Below are 20,202 nucleotides of genomic sequence, written 5' to 3' on the forward strand. Positions count from 1 at the left end.
CTTACCCCTCTTAGTTGCCCTATTGGCGAGCTGCAGATGCCCATGCTCAATTTCATTTGCAGCCCGCATTTTTAATTTTGATTTTGTATCTTGCGATTCCACCCTCAACATACTACTACATGCCCTGTCCACATTCCCCTCTGACCACATCAACCTATTGCCCGCCTGGCAGGGAACTAAGTTTGCTGTGCCCCTGCATCGGGAGTCAGCCAGCTTCAATAGCAACACAAGGCTAAATACTGAGTAACCACTGACCGCCCCCGTGTAGATCTTTAAACCACTAATTGTGTCAGGCAGTACATTGTTGCTACACACATAATCCAGAGTGGCACTCCTGGTACCCTCCTGCCAGGTTGGCCTCCCTGGGATATCACCCTTGGTTCGTCCATTTTCCCACTCGGATAAAAATCGGAGCCACTTTTTGCCTCTCACATTAGCCTCTTTCAATTGCATTTGACACTCATCAGTTACAGTACTGAATTTACCAGTGTTCGTGTGGTCGCCACATCTGGCATTTAAGACCCTCCCGAACTCCCCTCACCCGCAAAATCCCTTCCTCACTCAGCTTCTGGACCAAGTTTGTAATCAGCACGTCCACAAAAGAAAAAATGGTATCAGTCCCAACACGCCCCGGGGCATCATTTATTGTGATCAGCAATACCAGTTTTATATTGGATTCACCCCCCAGAAATGCCTCTACCGCAAGTACATTTCCCTCCAGGTCAATGGGATAAACCATACTAGAGGAAAATTAATGTTTTATGCCAATTAGAAGTCCGCCGAAAGGACATCGGTCAGACCCTTTCTTGGCTCAAATCTGGTGTATACTAAACCCATCAACAAAGAAAGGAGCGGTTAACCGAGTTTCTTGGAGCATGTAGACTGCAAATTTCAACAGAAAATCAATGGAGGGTCCCTTCTGAAGAAAATGAGAATGGCCCCTGGTATTCCACGTGGCCACAGTGAATTTTCATTTGTCCATACCTTCACACCCTGCGAACATACTCTTCAAACACATCCAGCCTTGGGCATTGGCAATCGGTACATCAGGGACAACACTCTTCCCTTTTTCCACAGCCACCTTCCACAGCCACCTTTTGTTTCAGAGGGTGAGAGCAATGATTGTAGGAGTCGTCCATTGCCTGGGCTAAGATAAAGCAGGCCCAGTGCACACAATACATGAATGAACAAATACAAATAACTTTGTCCAATTCATAACCAAGAAATTCTAATGATTCAGCCTGGGCTCTGATCAATGCGGCAGTCACCGGCAAACAATGGACCCACACACAACATCCCGTCCCTGCGTTTACTGGCTCTATGAAGTCAAAATCGCATGAACCAAGAATGCGCAACACTGGAATTTTCCCAAAAACTCTCAGGAGGGCCCTTCTGTTAATGTGAATTACACAGCCTTTGACCCCCAACTTTGTAATTGAGAATGTTTTGACATCTCAGGACTGGGCGTTCCGCAAGGGAGAACGAACAGGCATCAAGGGGGCCACCGGGCTAATAACAGGCGGGGCAGAAGGCCCAGGTGTTCCTCCTCTCATTAACAAGCCCCCTACCTTTAGGGGGGCACAATAGACTCCAAGTTTACCGCTCTCCAGGTTTGTTCGGGAGGAGAAAAACCCACCCCCTCAGTATCTTTCAGAAGCCAACTAGTCAAAGTGCCTGCACTAAATTGACAGCACTACTTCTTGCAGGCATCCCTTTTCCGTACCTGTTTCATCGATTTCAATTGGCTTGCCACTGTCACAATTGTAGAATTAAGTGGTTGGTTGGGCTCTCTGTTTGACATCACCTCCTGTACTGCATGTCTAGCGGCAAGCCTTTATGCTTCTCCCTCCAGAAAATGTGTTAAATAGGAAAACGGAGAATGTGCAGAAGTGTCAAATTTTTCGCAGGCAGCATCCAGGCCTTGAGAGGGAATTATGATAGGCAAAGTTTCAGCAACCCTACCATGCGGCTGATTATTTGCCCCTCTGTCGCTTGCTATGCAAATCCTGGCAACACTCTTTAGAACCTAATAGCTGTAGTATATGGCCATTTTGTTTTACTACTTCTACATGGATACAGCCACATAATTTCAATACATTTTTTATGGCGAAATGTAACACATCCAGTGAAGAGCCCACCTCTAATCCAGCAAAATGGTCATCTCAGGACATGATTTAATTTCACAGGCAAAGTGGTTTCCCCCTCGTCTTTATCAGGATTAATCCCATGTACCTCCTTCTGTTCCCCCGGGGAGGCAGCAGAGGGAAACTGGTTTGGGGTCGCAGAAGGGCGCATGTTTAGCCCCCAAAGGCGCATACAGATTCACTGGTAGGGTCCCAGATATATTCTCCTCACACGCAGGCATAATTCCAACAACATCGAAAAAATGCCTACTGTTATAAAAAGTATAACAAAGCTGCAACAGCGAGTTGTCAATATCGCCAAATGTGGCATTCGCAATTGCCTCCAAAGACTGTGCCTCTGTAGACTTATTCAAGTTCTCCTCAGGCGGGGGACTCACTGAGGACTCGTATCACATTAATACTGAATACTTAGCGATTTGACCCACCGAGATCCTGGCCTCCCTAGCAGCCGGGGGCAGACCATGTTTCTCATTGGGCTGCCCTCGTGCGCACAGTGCGGTCAGCATCGCACAAGAGTCACCAACCGCTGTACATTTGTAACCATTAGTCTTACCAGTAGGCTTACCCTTGCTTTTGCGCAGATTGTAAAGGCTTCATTTTATAGGAGCTTTGCCAGGCATAACGATAGAACACTGAAAGAGCGATGAGTCACACTAAACTGTCAGAATGTTGCTGATGAGCAGGATACCCCGCCTCTTCTCACCTTAAGTAGGAAACCAGAGATCAGCAGTTAGTGTCCGCACACAAAGCACAGCAAACACAGGAAACACTCTCCACCACACTCTGCGACATGCTCGGCGTCAGAATATGGTTTTTGAAGAAGGGGATTAGAATCAGTGGAAAGGAAAAGCAGACTCTCCAGCAGTCTGCAGCAGAGGTAACGCGCTGCACCACACTTCACCACCAGAGGTCTGCACTGTCAGTGGCTCGGTTTCACAGCATTCCAAACCTTGCCTCCCACTTGTATTTGATCTACTCACCATAGATGTTGACCAGACTGGAAAAAAAACGTGTTAACTTTGTCCTGCATTGAGGTAATCATGAGGAGGACCTGCAGAGTTGTTGGCAGCAGTTAACCTTCACGCTTCAACCCTGCAATCTGTGAAGGCCCTAGCCATCTTGTTTCTTTGTTTCGCTTATCCTCGCACACCTGTGGATTTTCACACTACTTTGAGCCTGGTGGTTTATTTGGCTTTATTCCGGGGCTCATAGTAGTACTTCTTCAGAAAACATGGTTATTAAATACTTTAGAAATTGATGGCTATCAATCTATTATTTCCCATGTTATTAGGAGCGCTAAAGGCAGATCTAAGGGTGGCTTGTCGATCAGCATTGATAATAGCATTCAATTACTAAGTTGAACTCTTCTACGAACAACGTTTTGGCTGGTATGCTTGAGTTTGTCACTGTTTATGGTTCCAGTGACTCCTTTCTCATGATCAGTGTGTATGATAATCCAACTGGGAAAATTCACTTTGAAAACATACTCACTGTTATGTCTCTACTGGATCATTGTGACTACTGAATCCTGGTAGTTATTACTGGGGACCTAACGGTAACATACCAGCTGAGGATGTCATACAAGCCTCTTATAACTCTAAGACAGGGTAGTTTGGAAAAATCTAGGATTGAAAAGGCAGACAGTGGGCTTCTTGTTTCCACAACGTGTTGTGATGATGAATGGCTGTTCCACTGGAAATTATCCTGGGAAGCACGCACGTGTCCTCACTAGTGTGTAAAGGGACCACTTTCCTCTTTTGCATACCCTAAAACAGGCAACTCGGATTAATAGAAGGGAGGTTATAAGTCATTTGGAAATGAATAAGGGACTAAATAGGTTGAGCTGGCATCCGGATAATATCCATTAATTTGTGTCCCTGATTGATGAATATGAGACTGGCCCTCTTATTTCTTGTAGTCCTTTTGTGGCTACTGAATTCATGTCAGTTTTAAACATTTTTATTAAGCAAATGGGGCTCTTATCACTAGTAAACCCTGGGGGACTCTTGCGGTATCTAACAACAACCAGACACACGTACAGCAGAGACTTTTTGATCGTGATGTTGCACAGACAAAAAAAATGTAAGCCGCATTATACGTCATCTAGCTTGTCTAGGCTTGGCCCCAGTAGAGAATACTAAGAAACACATTTAATAAAGAGCAAGTATAAATTATGTCTTCAACAGCAAAGATTTCGTGCCGACTGGGAGCACTAGCTAACTCTTGCTTTCTGTTCTAACGCTAATGATGTTTAAAGCTTCTGGCGTGTCATTAATCAATCGGACATAACCCCATCTATGCTTAACAGAACCTCCCAAATTTCTTGGGTTAGGCATTTTGCCAGCACTATTGGTTGTTCATGTTAAAGGATATTTGTACCGTGCACTATAACCACCGGAGTGGTCCCCTGGCGCTCTGGAGGATCTGAAAAAGAAAGGGGGTTGGGGGGAGGGGCTGAGTTAGTGGGAACGAGCAGGATAAGTGCAAGAGAGCTGTGATGTTCTGTTGTCAGCTACAGTTTGGTTAACACCGTTCGCTGAGCTTGGGGGTGCTTTCCGGTCGGTAGCCGTCGTATAATGTTGTGCAAGGCTATGTGTGGTTTGTTTTGTTATTGCGGTGTAGTGAAGTTTGTGCGGTTTGTTGTGCTTTTGGATTGTGGTTGTATTTGGATTAGAGTTTGAGAGGTTTGTGTAGAGGGGTGAAATACATTCTTAGTGGGTTGGTTATTGGCCTCGCTATCTGGAAGTGATATGTGTTAAATTTCCACATTTTCTCTTGATGTGGCACGTGAATTTCTCTGCTTTTCTATCTAGAATTGCCACTGGCTAACATTCACAATCCCGTCTATATACGACGCACGTCAATATTCACAATTATATCCACAATTAATGTGGCACTGGCCCATCTTTGGAAGTCCTGTCTAGATGCGGAGCCAGCTAGCATTTATAATTCTATCTAAATGCGGCACTTGTAATATTCCTAATGCAGTTTAGATGTGGCAATGGCTAATATTCGCTATTCAAACTAAAAGTGGCACAGGCCGACCTTCACAATCCTGTCTAGATGTGACGCATGCTAATGTTTACAATTCAACATTCACAATCTCAGTGTGGCACTTGCTAACACTCACAACGCTATCCAGGTGTGGGACTTGCCAAGATCCCCAACCCTATCCAGGCGTGACGCATGCCAAAGTTCACACCTCCACCCAAGTGAGGTGCATGCCAACATCCACAGTTCTCACTGTTGCAATGAGCGGCCTGTCTCAACACAGACAGCGGAATAATGCAATCCATGGTAGTCCATCATAGTGAGGTTGTATTGGGGGTTCATATTGAGGAAGGGGCACAGAACGACTTCCTATCCTCCACACTCCCTAATGGCAAGTCTGTGGGAATGGTTGGCTTCCTTGAGGGTCGGGGGGGGGGTGGAGCCCTCACAGGGAGGTTATATTGGGGTCTCATATTGCTTGCGAGCTACTCCCATACCCTACGTCCTTTCTGAAGGGTAAGGTTGTTGGTAACATTGGGGATGTATTCTAATTTCTGTCCTCATGGGGTTGTCACTTGTGTCCTATTCCACCTAGCATCTCATCTCTTCTTCTTGTGGTGGTTTCCCTTAAACGGTTCTGGGTGTTGTCTGTGCCATCATCTTTCTGCCAATCTGTTCTTTGTGTTTCCTGTTTGATTGTTTAGTTGTTTCAATTTGGTTCCAAGGTGTTGAAGAGCCAGGTTTTTAGAAGTTTTCAAAATTTTAGGGGGTCTTTTGGTGTTTCTTATTTCTTTCGGGAGGTTGTTCCAGGTTTTTGTGGCCAGGTGGGAGGAAGAGGAGCCCCATTGTTTTTTCCTGAAGTATGGTTTTGGAGCCAGGCTGATTTCATTGCTTGATCTGAGGCCGTGCTCCAGAAATGATCACTATTTCTAAGATCAGCTTGAGCCCCTGGGTTTATCCTCTGCAAATTCCTGATTTGCTCAAGATTATTCTGAGCATCAAGTCTTCTCATACTCCTGGGTCAGACAGACTTTGTAATCTTATACTAAAAAAAATAGACCTATTCGGTGGGCTAATACCTTCCACAGATTATTTTTGATGATCAGACCAATATTTTACCTCCTTCACGGTCTGATGGTGTAATAGTTCCTGCTCATAAAAAAGGCCTTCGTTCTGACCCTGCTAGCGATGCTAGAAGCTTCCTCCAAACCTTTCTCAAGTTTCTTGCTTATGGAATTAAATAATTGGATAGATACAAATAATATCATTTGAATTAACCGGACAGGTTATAGGAAATGCTCCTCTACTTAGTATCCATTATTCAACAGACTTGGCTTACTCATACAAAGTCTTTATACGTAGCTTTCATAGACTTTCCCTCTGCGTTTGATACTGCAGAGAGGGCACCTCTGAAGTAAACTTTTTAGCTTGAATAAGGGATTGTTGAGAATGATTATAGCTCTACATAACATGAGAGTACAGGTTAAACTTAATACAGAGTGAGGCCACTGACGGGATATCTACCTTAGCTGGAGTAAAGCAGGGTTGCATTCTTCCTCCAACCCTTTCTAATCTACACCCATCGGACCGCCCTACTGCCTTTTTCTCATCTCCTAATCATTCCCCTCCCTGACTTGGGATATCTCCTATCAATTGGCTAGTCTAGACAGAGGACCTTGTCCTTTTAGACTGCACACAGAGGGGCCTGCAGGAGCAACTATGTCTTCTCTCCGAGCATGCTCAAGGAAACGACCTTCAAATTCACACCAGTAAAACCAAGAACATGTGTTTCCATCCCAGACTTAAATATAAAAGGCCTATACATGGTCCTTGAATGGCCAAGTGGTTGAAATGGTCTCCTGCTTCAAGCACTTAGGTTTGCACATTGAACAACGCCTGAACTGGAGGATGCAATTTGATGCAGTTAAACTGGCTATTGAGATGCAGGTTGGCGCTCTATGAGTATTTTCCTATAAACATGGCAGCTTTTCTCCGCTTTCAATACTGAAATTCTCTAAAGTCACATTTATTCCATTATTCACCTATGGGGCAGAAATGTGGACACATAATTTTGCCCACAAGTTAGACGTGTTTGAAAGCAGAACACTTAAGGCACCAGTGGAATACTTGTTGGTAGAACTTAACTTTCAGGGACTCTAGAACCATACTCAGTCTGCACAAGTTAACTCTCTACATAAATACCGGCTTGCTCCTGCTTTGTCACTTATGGCATCAATACTGTGCAGTTAAACTCCTGGGCCTCTTTCATGAAAGGCTGTGTAGTGGAGAGCCTACTACACTTTGCTAACAAGTGGACTCCCAGGTTGAGGGACATTCCTGCTGATGCGAGTCTTCCTTTTGTACAAAAACAGGGTTCGAAATTGAGGAAAGCTGGGAGCTATGTAGCTCTTGCTTGTGGCCTAGAAGAGCCTGGTTAGCTTGACACCAACAGGTAGCAGGGGCTACTTTTGGCACCCAAGGCCAACTGATGCCGAACAAACATACCTATGTAGATTTAACTATGTGCGTTTGTGACAATCTATAAATAAGCATTAAGACACATCTATATAACCTTTAAAGCATAAGGGGTAATAAATAATGCAGAAAGTGATTTTGCATCTTATGTGCAAGTTAGATTTGTGGAACACTATTTACCAGCTCAGCTCCTGATCCCTCAGTGGTAGCTCCTGGTGACTGGATAATGCTGGATACCCAGGAGCTGCTTTTAGCTCCTGCTTATCAAATCTTAACTTCGATACCTGCAAAAAGTGCATAAATCTCATAGTAGGGAATTCATCCTTCATTGGTCCAAAGGCACTTTTTTACTGTTCTAAATATCATTCTTTCCTAACCACAAACTTCTTCTGTCTCATCTAAAAGTTACATTCAACCTGGTTAACTCGTGGGAAGTTACTGGTTCACGTATGGGCATATCTAGAGTAGACTGTCAGTGAAGATTGCGTGAAGAGGAAATGCTGGAAAGTCCTAAACATTTAATATGAAAGGCGAAAGTCTTAGCAACCTGCCCAGAAAGGCCGCCCTGGCTTATGATAATAAGACCATTAACACTATTAACTGAAAGGAGCTTTGGGATTACTATACGACATGAAATATTATTTCATATATCATATTATAGATATTTAATTCACATTTGATCAAAATAATGTCAGGCCCACTTATTTAATCTATATATATGCTTTTAATGTATGTATTTATGTAAACTTCAAATCATTGTCTTTGATGTATCACGATTGTGACACTTTTCTGTTCTTTAACGAAAATGTATAAAAAAGTTTATGACTTTATCATAAAAAATAAATAAATAAAAAATGGGAGGCATGATTGCACCAACTCACATGCTTTTGGCGGGTGTCACCCGCCTTGTAAACAGCTGACTCACCCGCCAAGCCTCCTGCACGCCCATTCGTTTCAATGGGCGTCTCACCCGCCAAAATTAAAATCGGGTGTTTTCACCCGCCTTCGCGACACCAATGGTTGAGAGCTATGCTCTTATGCTCGCTTCGAGTCATCCCAATCCCTTTCTTCCATCCCTTATCAGCTACATTGGCTCTCTTCGTATTTGCTAATAGTTACCTTTATACTAGTTATGTGCAGCACTCCCATAATTAATCTATCTAGCAACTATAACGCCCGTGAATGACGGGAGAATGGGTATTCGTATTTTGTGTTAACTTTAATATCCCCCCATTTACAACAAACTAGGGGCAGATTCTGAGCTTGTGATAAAAAAGTGTGTGGAAATACGACATTCTCCACTCCAGTTTCCAGCATCATCATTCTGAGGTTGGTGGATGTATTGAAGGAGAGAGAGATGGCATGCTTCCCAGTCGCAAAAGCTGCTCAAATCACACGTGGTCTGTCGGGGAAACATGTGCTCCAGTGACATTGCCAGCATGTCTTTATAGACTTCCACTTTTCTAGTTTAAGAAAGTTTTCTCAAACTTTCTTAAACTAGAAAAGTGGTGCTGCACTCTATGAAATGCAATGTTTGTAAAGGGTAAAAGTGTGCAGTGTAGTTTAATGGCACCTGAAAGGTACCGTATTTTTACTTGCTTTCTGTCACGCTAAACCGGTGCTGCTGGGGGGAGAACCTTCTCCATGTGGCTGCCCTGCATTCTTGATGTTTGCTAGGGCTGTTGTCAAGCCGTAAATCGGGCTCATGCAAAAGCTGGGGCGTTCATGTCCCTGCACCACATTATTTCCCTGTCAGAATATGGTACACGTAAGGAAGGTGTTGTTCCGGCTTGGAACAACACATTTCTATTTTTACATGGACCTCTGAATCAGGCCCTAGTAGTTCCCCAGACCAGGGGATGAGCGTTGGCCGTTAATGTTTTAGGCCCCTGAAATATGTTGCAGTAGTTGAAAACGTGTGTCTTATTCCGAGGTTGAAATCTCGCGGGAAAGGATTGCGTTGAGGTGGTGCGCCACCGTTGTCAATGAAAATCTATCTTTTGGACACCAATGACATTAAACGAGACTTTGTCCCGGGGTCTCTGAGCAGCTGGCTGGAATGCGAGCAGCTGCCACCAGCTGCTGCTGCTGGAATCCCACACTTTTACAAGGCTGAGCACCCGCTTGGAAGCCCCAAAATGTGCCCCGCCTGAACCACGCTGTCTTGTTTGAAGAGCAGACAATTTCCGACTGTCCCGCTGGGAGCCGAGTAATGAAGAGGGCCGCAACGCTTCCACAGAAGCGGAATGACAGCTGGCACACGTCAAGTCCATCTTTCCTGAAAAGGTGCACGCACCAAAAGCCTCAATAAGGCAGGCTTTCTAATATGGAGGAGTGAGGGACAGAGTGAGTGAGTGCGAGAGTGTGACAGTGAGTGAGAATGAGAGTGAGTGTGCGAGTGCGAAAATGTGTGTGTGTATACACAACAGGATACGTAAAATTATATATGGACTTTTTGAAGGTCTCAGCAAAGAGAACCAGGATCAAATAGGCAAGGTGAGAGTTAACTTTATTTTTATTTTCATTTATATAAAGTATATTACTGTTCGCATATAACTTCCCACACTGCCAATAAATATTGCATATACACTTAGTAGATATAACCTATGGTATAAACATCCCAAATAAATAAAATAGAGAGAAGATGGAGTCTGTCTTTATCATCCTTAAGCTCCATTTTCTTCTCAGTCCCCATCCATAGTTTACTCAATGCCAAGGTCCAAGGCCATCGCTAACCTGACAAAAAGGGATGCCAGACTTTATTTTAATCGTCTTCATGTCATGTGCATATCTTACCAAACACTGCCAGTGCAGTGCTGTCAAGATCTCGCAAATAGTGAGTAAACGATGGCCGTCTTCAAGAGCATTTACCAGGTTGTAAATACAATATCTCGAACTGATTTCTATATTACATGTGAGCAGGGCTCGAGTAATAAAAAACAAAAGTGGGGGGACTGTGATGCAGCCTTTTGGACGTGACGTCACAAGAAGTAAACATTTCCGTAAGTTGAATATGCAAATATTATTCAACTTGTCTTTCAGAGCTGAAGAAAGTGCACAGGAAAAACATTTGCCAATAGAATGTACATTCCTATCGCACTTCTGGCTAATGATAAAATGGACGCACCTTTTAGATCTATGAATCACTAACAAAACATGTTCTGTGTAGTAGATTATCAATATGTGACATTTGAATACTTTATTTCATAAACACAGAAGGGGGACAGCGCCTGCCCTTTACAAAAAGTGGTGATGATGCATGGGAAAAACAGGTCCCGATAGAGAGGACGTCTCTTGTTGAAAGATGTCTTAACTGAAAATGGCATTATTGTTTCCCTGTCTGCTTTTGAAGTCAGAATGTTCACAATGCACTCTATTCCAGCAGTTATAGGCTGCACTCTTGAGCACTCCGATTGGCTGACAGGAGGTCAAGAACAATTACAATGTGCTAATACTGAATCTACTTGGAGTGTGTAAGAAACAAGAGGATATCCTGACACCTACTCCCCTTCTCAGGTGGCCAGGGAAAGGCCATCGCTTTTGGATCCTGACCCTGGGGGTGGAGATGCAAGAGGGGAATCACCTGGGTGGAGGGTCCTTCGGAATCAGGGGGAGGATGTCCAAAGGCGAGACATGGTAGCCCCCTTTTCATTGCAATACTCAACCTCACCCTCATCTGGCCTTTATAGTCTGTTGTCAGTCAATCACTTCCCCTCATTTTCCTGCATTCTTGCCACTATAGCACTGGGACGAGGAAGAGGTGACTAGGAGTGGTACACAGTAACATGTCATTTCACCAATCTGGTACTGAGACGAAGAAGATGCCTGCAGACTGCTCTGAAGGTCAGGCATGTCCAGAGAACTCTACTAACTACGGTCAGGCAATTGGGCTTGATGATGCACTTCTACAACCGGTTACATGGTTGCAGGTGTATAAAAAGGGGAGAGACCAGCAGTAAAGAAGCCGGGTTGAGTGCTGAGGGCCTGAAGGGAGAGGAATCGTATGGAGACGGAGGCTGCCGAGGAGGGTCCCGTCAGGAAACTAGGACACCTGCAAGTTCCCGCGAGAAACTGTGATGCTGAGGCCCAGGTGGGCTGTGAGAAGGACACAGTGGTGGGAGCCTCCCTGTGTTTGTTGAATGAGCAAACTGAGATATGCAAGATACTGTGAACCCAAGGTGAAGGGTTGTGGTGAACAATACGGATAAGATGAACTGTGAGCAAAAGAATAAGTGTTAAGAACTATTGAATACCAAATTAAAAGAAAGCTTTTGACATGCCAATGAAAGCTTTTGATAAGCCTGTGAGCAGAAGACATGTTTGTGTGAAGTACACGTACAATGTATTGAAAGCAAATAACAAATCTTATGAAATGCTGTGAAAAGCAGGTATTGAATATTGCTGAACAGTGTGAAAGTAACATGGTGAAGGAAAGGAAGCACTACGCAGTGAACTGTATGAATGAGCACATTGTGACAAAGTCAAGGGACTGCCAAAGAGGAAAAACACATTGTGGCAAAAGCAAAAGGCTTGCAAAGGAAAAAGCCAAGTGAATGTGAACCAGAACACAGGGGTAGTTACAAAAGAACCTGTGTGGGCAAGAAAGCTTAGGGTTACCGGTTGCATGACCTGTAATAGTGAGCCGTGTAGTTCGCCAACTGTGCCTAGACTGGGGATACCCTATATGCGACAGCCAAGAGAGCAAAACTAAGCATATGAAAGAGATTGCTAAGTGAAGCAAAAGAAAGCCATCTATATGAGGTGTCAAGAAATCAGAAGCAGTGTAAAGTTGATCTGGAACTGGGTTTTGAATATTAAGAGACTGAAACTAAGTATACATTGGCAAGCAGGAAAAGACAACGTCTTGGGGAAGGGAAACCTAAGACCTTATGAACTTTGTCGACGCCTTGGGAAAAGAGAACCATGAGGCCGTCTTGAACCGTGTTGTCTTCTTGGGGAAAGGAACCAAGACTTTGTGGAACTGTTTTGAATTTGGGAAAGGGGAGAGGGAAAGTATGCCCAGAGATGGAAGAAACTCTGAACTTTATTTGGAACACAATTTATTGTGTTGCTGACATCACTACACATTGTGTAGCTTTAATTTTGAGGGAAAGTACAGGTTTTGGACACAGACAGGCTTATAAATTGAACTCATTAACTCCCACTTTCCTTCGTTTCTTTAGATAGGGAAATCCCACCTTAACATAGGGCAAGATAGGCCTTCAACCATCCTGACATTTAAGTTAATAAAACGACTTTCTTTGAACTTTGAATCTATTGTCAGTGTCTTGCTTTATGATGCCTTCACAGGTGTCAAATACTCAAAAGGCAACAATGAAAACTCCTCAAACTGTTTTAGTCAGGATATCTACTCATGATTACTTTTCCAATCCCACTGTTTGGGCAATTAAGATAAAATATCCTAATTAAGGCCAAATTAAGTTCCTATCTAAGTCAATGGTTTCAAAAACTGTCTAATTGCTGGCCTCAAATTCTTTAACTGCTTTTAGCTTCTCTTTTGTTAAGGACTCGGCCCACTATTTGTTACAGAGGGCAATCAGTGGATTTACCCGCCTTAAGGCAAAAAATCCCCCTTCTGATGGCCAAACATGTATCTAGGAAGGCCAGTCATAATTCAAGGTATGTAACTTGGATAGGTGTACACTACAGTGTGCCAGAATTTTCCTTCAAGGATATTAAGCCATTTATTATCACAAAATTGCCTCTTCAGTGGTCTTCAAACATTTCAGGCCTGGGCCCCCCGCCAAAGCAAAATGTGGGCAGCCCGGGCGCCCCCAAAAAATGTGCAATGGACAGTAAGTCCAAATGGCTCTGAACTTTCGCATGCCGTCACCGCACCTTACTCCAAGTATAGTCCCTGGGCTCCCCCAGATGCTCCCATCACAGTCTCCGGACTACCTCATCCCACTCCTAGCCCGGTCCCTGTGCTCTCCCCAACCCACCCCAGACGCTGGGCTCTCCAAACCCTGCTCCCACCACTATCCCATGGCTCCCACTCACCACAGTCCCTGGGCTCCTCCACCCTGCTCTGAGCACAGTCCCAGGGCCAGTGGTAGCTGGTAAATTTTTTAAGTGTAGGGGCATAAATATTTGCACCAGATATGCCATAGCGACCGAGCGCAGTGAGGGAGGCCCAACCAATCGAGGGGGTTTGTTGGGATTTCCCCGCATGAATTATTTTTAAATAATAGGTTAAAATGTTGCATTTTGGAGCATACTTTAAAAAAAGGATGGGTAAATAGCCAAACAGTTTGCAATTGGCACTGGGGGGCCCAGGGGGCAGACATGATATTTTATATTGGACATTATACTGTACAACCCTCCTTCTCCCCTCTACCCCCCACTCACCAACACCCACCCACCCACACACACACACACACACACACACATCACTATCATTCACACAAGAACCCATTGCCATACACTCACTCATAACACAAGCATACAAGCATCCATACACATATTTAAATAAAACATACCTTCTGCGTTGGCCTGTGTGTGGGTGCTGAAACGCACCGCTCCCGGCTGCTCTGTCCGTATGTGGGAGGATGTGCAGGAGCTCCCCCTCGCACATACAGACATGCAGTGCCCCAACCAGCATTTCCAATGAGCTATGCAAGGCTAGCTAAGCAAAACACCTCTAGCCTTGCATGGCTCAGTGAGAATGTGCAGCTGGAGAACTGAACTGAACTGTCAAAGGGAAATACTGTTTCCCTTTGACAGTTCAGTCAGTGCAGGAGTGCTCCCTCAGCTGGGAAAGGCAGCTAAGGGAGTGCTCATTGTTTCACTGGGCTGGCTCCTCCATCATAAAGGGTGAGGGTGACACTGGGTGGACGCCCCCTCGCCCATTCCGGATGAGCCACCAGGCTCGGACTGGGCAATAGGGCATGCCCGTACCAAAAATGTAAAATGCTAGTGTGGGCCAGTCAAAATGGGCCACTCTTTTGGCAAATGTGAGACAGTTTGATGAGTTACTTCACTATGCAGCTAGTAGTTTTGACCATTGTTGCCGAATAAATATTCTAAATGTGCTTAACATTTTAACAAAAACATCCCCTTGCGCACTGATCATAAAAAAAATCGACTTTTTAATAAAGTAGTAAGGTTGGGAAAATGGAGGGCTTGGGGCGGGACCCCCATAATAAAAAAAGAGAAAGAAATTCAACTTTTTTTTTAATTTAGAGTCACAGAAAAAGTTTGTCAATATTTTTCTTGTCGTTATAAAGACGTGTAACCTCCCAAAACACATAATGTTAGTCTTTTAGATGTTAACTTTCAAGTGATCCTGTTTGACATGCTGGTTCGTGGTCTGTGTGCTTCTAGTCAGCCCTATTGGAGCGCGATCCAAAAGGCTCACATCACCCGCTTACGCCATCAGGGCATATGCCATCGCCCCAATTTAGGGGAGAAATTCTTAACGGTGTCTAATAGGCAGATCTGCAATATAGAGGTGGAAGAGCAGTGGTGCAAACACAAGGCCTTGCGTAAGTCCTCCTCCTGTAGGAATCCTTGTGCTAAAAGCTCCCCCTCCTATCCAATCCAACCAGTAGAAAAGTAATATTATATAACTGTAGCAATTTAACTTATTAGCCTTAATGGAATTTTCCAATTAATAAGCTTACTCCATAGTACAGAACACTAACATGTTGAAGGGAGCGGTAAAATTGATATAAGACATCTAGGTGAGTGGTCCAGCTATGTAGAGATTCTTTAACCAAGATATTTAAAGCTCAATTGGTCGGAGTAGTGGCAGATAGATTCCTGAAACCAGTTTGGAAAGGGCTTAGCTGCCCTTTGATATTCGCTCACGTATGGAGTTCTCTCAATATAATGTTTGCAAACATTTTACTGGGCACCTCCAGTAATGCCCATAATTTGCAGGATTAAGTCGCTCGCCCTTTTTAAATACTGGCATCAGCAATGATTCTCTCAAAGAACGGGGCATACATCTTTGTCTGAAGGAACTTCTGAAATAGCAGTTTCAGCAATCCAGAACAACCAACAGGGATCTTTCTTGGCAATATATTCCCAGACGTTTGTTAAAGTGGAAATAATTCCATTTGAAGTACCCTCCTATATATGTAAATTCCGGGGCTCAAGATCATTAGAAATATCACCAAAATTAACATTTCAACCAGATACAAAGCTTTCCCCCAACGAATCCGATCCAAGTCTCTTTATTTATGGGGTTTATCTGCAAATGGTCACCCTTCCCTCTGCGCTCATTAGGCATCTGCAACAAAAAAAATAGAATTTAATTTATTTTTACACAGTGCCTTTATCAGCTACTGCCACTAGGTGTTCGCTATGGAGAATATAGGTATTATTACCCAATACTGGTAACCTGGTTTAGCTTTTTCATTAGTATGGCACAATCTATGGCAGTATTCCAAGACGCTTAGCTCATTGGTCTTATATACTGGCTGAGGGAGCATTTCTCTGTAGTTATTTTAGCATCGAAAACAACTCCCTTCATGGTCTAACCTTTAATACATTTGACTGATCCCATTGGCCCAAAAGAGGTTAGACTGGAGATATGGTCAGATTTGTCAAATGTTTGATTTCACTGCTAAGTGGTAGCGTGACACTGTAAACGTTGTCTCTCCAGATATTTTGGGCTACAACTGCCATCAGCCTGAACCAGCATTGCAAATGGTGAGGGATCATGTGAGTTGCAGTCTAAAATATCTGGAGAGACGACTGCCACCAGCCTGAACCAGCATTGCAAATGGTGAGGGATCATGTGAGTTACAGTCTAAAATATCTGGAGAGACGCAGGTTTCAGACCCCTGGTCTGTAGCATTGATGACCAACCATAGGTAAGAGCTGCCCCAAACTCCCTCCACCATATACATTATAATGGGCTATATTTTCTTTTCCATGCCCACATCTGAATCCTCCAAGCCCCCATCGCTTTTTCCATGCCAACACCTCCTTCCTCCTGTAGGAAAGAATGCCAATTGCCATGAATGCTCTACACATTAATTAACATGAATAACTTCTTATGATGGCATACAGCCAGTGTGGAGGAATGGGTGAGACTGACAATTTTGCAATTCTCTGTGTTTTTGTCAAAGTGACCCAAGTCATGACTTTATCCATGGGTGCACAACTTGTTTCACTGCAGGGCCGAATGTACCAGAGAAGTCACATAAGTTGGCCAAATATTTCATGGCAATGAGCGGGTCTGTAGAGACATCAATGCACAAATGTCGAGTTAAAAAGATGTACTTTTCTATTGTAATACATGATACAAAGTCTTTTAATGCCATTACCACGTTGATTTATGTGTATTGTGGCACTAAAATTGTGTTTTTAAATAGAAAAAAACAGCACGTATCATGATGCAAAGATAATAACAAAATGATAGAGGCTATTCTTGTCTTCCAGAGATGGTGCAGGGTCTTGATGGAAGCAAGAGCCCTTACATAGGCACTGTCTAGCCATGGGGAGCATGTGTGGCACCACACAGGATTGATTTTAGCAGGCAAGGGGCGCAAGCAAACATTTGTACGTTAGGAAGTATGTCACACAAATCATGGATAACCCAGCGATCTCCATGCTAAGTTCAAAACAGTGAAGGGTTGCTTTGTGGTTGATAGTTTCATAAATGTGAATAGGTCAAGTAAATTCAACGGGTCTGGCGGGTTGCAGTCCAGATGTTTGAGTATTTAGTCTGATGAAACTGGTTTCAGTATCTTTTGTCAGGTCGGGATCTGGGAGGAGTGCATGTGTGAGAATCTGTATCAAAGTTGCACAAGTATTTTAAGGATTTTCACCTCTATGGGAATGTTTGCGGTCAAGTCAAAATTGTCCAAGACGTTCGGGACAGCATGGAGTTTTCAGGGGTCGTTTTTGTATCAGTAGGAGCTTGTCCTGCTGCAAAGGGTATGTTAACGAGAGCAGACAGTGAGGTGGCCAGCATCCCAATGTGATATTTGTTTTACACTGCTAGTTAAGGATCAGATTGTAAAGAAGGGGCTTTCATCTTAGATACGAGTTTCGTTATTTGCTCTGTGGGCCTGGGAGACATGGCCTTAAAGAACTCTGTGGGGTATCAGTTGTGCGATATTCGACCCAGAGGGATGGTAAATGCTTAGACTTCAAAAATATATATATATATATATAAGTTAGAGGAGGCTGCCACTACAGGCAACACCAGTTTGAGTGTTAGAGCCATGCCCAGTGGCCACTTTGCCTGTGTACTCCCTAGACACCCGAAATGGCCCCAAGCATGGCTTGAAGCCAAGGCATGTTGCACCCCTGCTTAGGGCATGGCCTACAACCACGCCCCTGGCACCCCCAGGACACCCAACATAGCCAATGGCCTGGGGTGTGGCCTTCAGTCAGGCCACAGGCATCCCAAGGCCCCAGGTGTGCTCACTGGGCATTGCCTTATGTATGCCATGCTTAGTGACCACATTGGCCGCTGCATTGAAGAGGTGACCAGATTAGTTATTTTTGTCCCCCTCCACTTTCTCAAAAGAGATGCATTTACAGAATTAAGGTGATCTACTTAATGAATTAATGGCTTATATAATTATAAACTTTTTTTACAACACGCTTAATACCGAAGAGGTTTTTAAGCACGGACCCGGGATTCAAACCTGTGTTGCTCTGCGTCGTCTTGCTTCCAAGACGAGCGTGTTACCACTAAGCTATTTACTGTACCAGATATATGCATTGACCAGATGCAGGCTGGATGCAAACAACATCACCTGCAAACCATCTGATGGCCCACAATACATGTTTGCAGGTTCTCATGATGTACTGTTTGGATCCTAAGCCTCCCGCTGCCCTTTAGGTCCCACTCAGCACTCTTCATATTATGCCCATCACTTAGGTCACACACCCTCCTTGCAGCCCCCTTCGATTTCTCCTCCCACTTAAAGCACTGCTTAATGTCATCACTGAAAAACGAGGGTGTTAAGTGCAGCATTTGCATTTGTCTATCAAGTTTAAATATATGATAACTCAGATCGTCAGCAGCTACCAAAAAAAAGTGATATGCAAATCCTCCTCAAAGCATCCAAAGCTGAGGAGGGAAACCTTATATGAGAGGAACTAAGTGCCGCCATTCCCAATAGCGACCATTTATATAGCACAAACAAAGCTGTCTTGGTGCTTCAAAAGCAGTTACTGTATTCTCAAATGCATTTTATGGACCATGGAAAGATGAAAGGCAGAGTCGCCATGCAGGGATTGAAGTCTGAACTGAAGGTTATAACAAAGGGATCAAAATAGGGATTTTGAGCAAGTTCGCATTAAGTACCCAATGTAGCCCCCCTGATAGCTGTTGGGGCCAAGCCAACCAGACCTTCCTAGACTACAACCAGGAGTTAAATAGCTCCCAGCAATTTCGAACCCTGCAACAGATAGTTGCAGCAGGGCCATCGCGTACCTCACTAGTCGTCTAGAAAGGATTCAGTGGAAAAAAACATAAGAAACCATGAATCGGAATGCTCCATGAAGCCGCTTCCAGGAGACATTTTCAGGCCTTAGGGCGACAGTCCGCTGCCCAACAGAAGGAATACATACATGCGGACAGCTATAGCCAGCTATTCTTATTTTTAAAGCACTTATTCCTCAAATTCACAGGAATGTGCTTGCTTTCAGCCTCGGAGCTGAGAACTTTCAAGACCAGCGTTGGAATAGTTCCCAGATAAGTAGCTATATTCTTAAAGACTATTTTGACGCTCAAAACCACAAGGTGCTCCTGATAGACTTGTGACTGCATGGCAAAGGTATTCTGCGTCTGCTTCCAGTGACCACAGAGGCTGTAAATCAGGGTGTCTCGTTCACGCGCGGCTCCAACGCCTCATTTTCCTGGCAAGGTGGAAGGCTGGTAGCAAACGCTATTTCGCCAATTCTTTAGCTGGCCAAAAACGACATCGTTTGGACACAGTGGCTCCTGACCTGCAAAGAGGCTAAATAACCGTAGTCAAATGATAGTGCCTGATAACACCGTATGGCAGCTGTCGAGGGGCTTAAAGGCGCGTCTTGTGTACGTAAGAAGGGCTATGGGGCGCTTCTGCGGCCGGTGTCTTAGCACTTGACGCACGCGCGAGTGCAACGAAAGGCATTATACAAGACATGAATTGATACAGAAATTCCCACATCATGTCCAAAATATAGAATCCATCAATGACATAGTGGGGCTCATTATCAAACCCACATGTCTATAGAAGTACAAGTATTACTAGAATAGTCAGGGCGGATTGTAATGACTCATGACAAGAACTTGAGCTGGCCTCAAGGGGCAGAGCCAGGCTCAACATGGGTGGGGGGGCTAAGCGGTAATGGGGGGGTGGCAGTTTTGAGTGCTGGTCGTGAGTGAGACCATTAACCGTTTAACACCTCCGCCCAAACGCCCCCTCCTCCACTGAACCCAGAAGGCTGAATAGCCAGGACGCCTCCCTTTGGCCAATGAGATGCACCTCTCACCCGAATTCAGAGGCTATTTACTTTCACAAACCGATGCTAATCTTGCAGGTGTGGGCCAGCTGATAGCTGAGCCCAGTAGACAAGCCCTTGGCTTCGTAATAGGGGTATATTAATATCTCATGGGCAG

At 44.3% G+C, this 20,202-nt stretch overlaps 1 protein-coding gene across 1 annotated transcript in view; it reads right to left on the bottom strand.

Annotated features, from left to right (window-relative positions):
- VPS53 (VPS53 subunit of GARP complex) overlaps positions 1–20,202 on the bottom strand; it is a 1,349,775-nt gene that overhangs the window by 1,068,597 nt on the left and 260,976 nt on the right. The gene's annotated exons all lie outside the window — the stretch shown is intronic.

The sequence above is a fragment of the Ambystoma mexicanum genome, chromosome 9 (assembly GCF_040938575.1).
Source record: "Ambystoma mexicanum isolate Mex_15411 chromosome 9, UKY_AmexF1_1, whole genome shotgun sequence".
In the NCBI taxonomy this organism is placed as follows: domain Eukaryota; kingdom Metazoa; phylum Chordata; class Amphibia; order Caudata; family Ambystomatidae; genus Ambystoma; species Ambystoma mexicanum.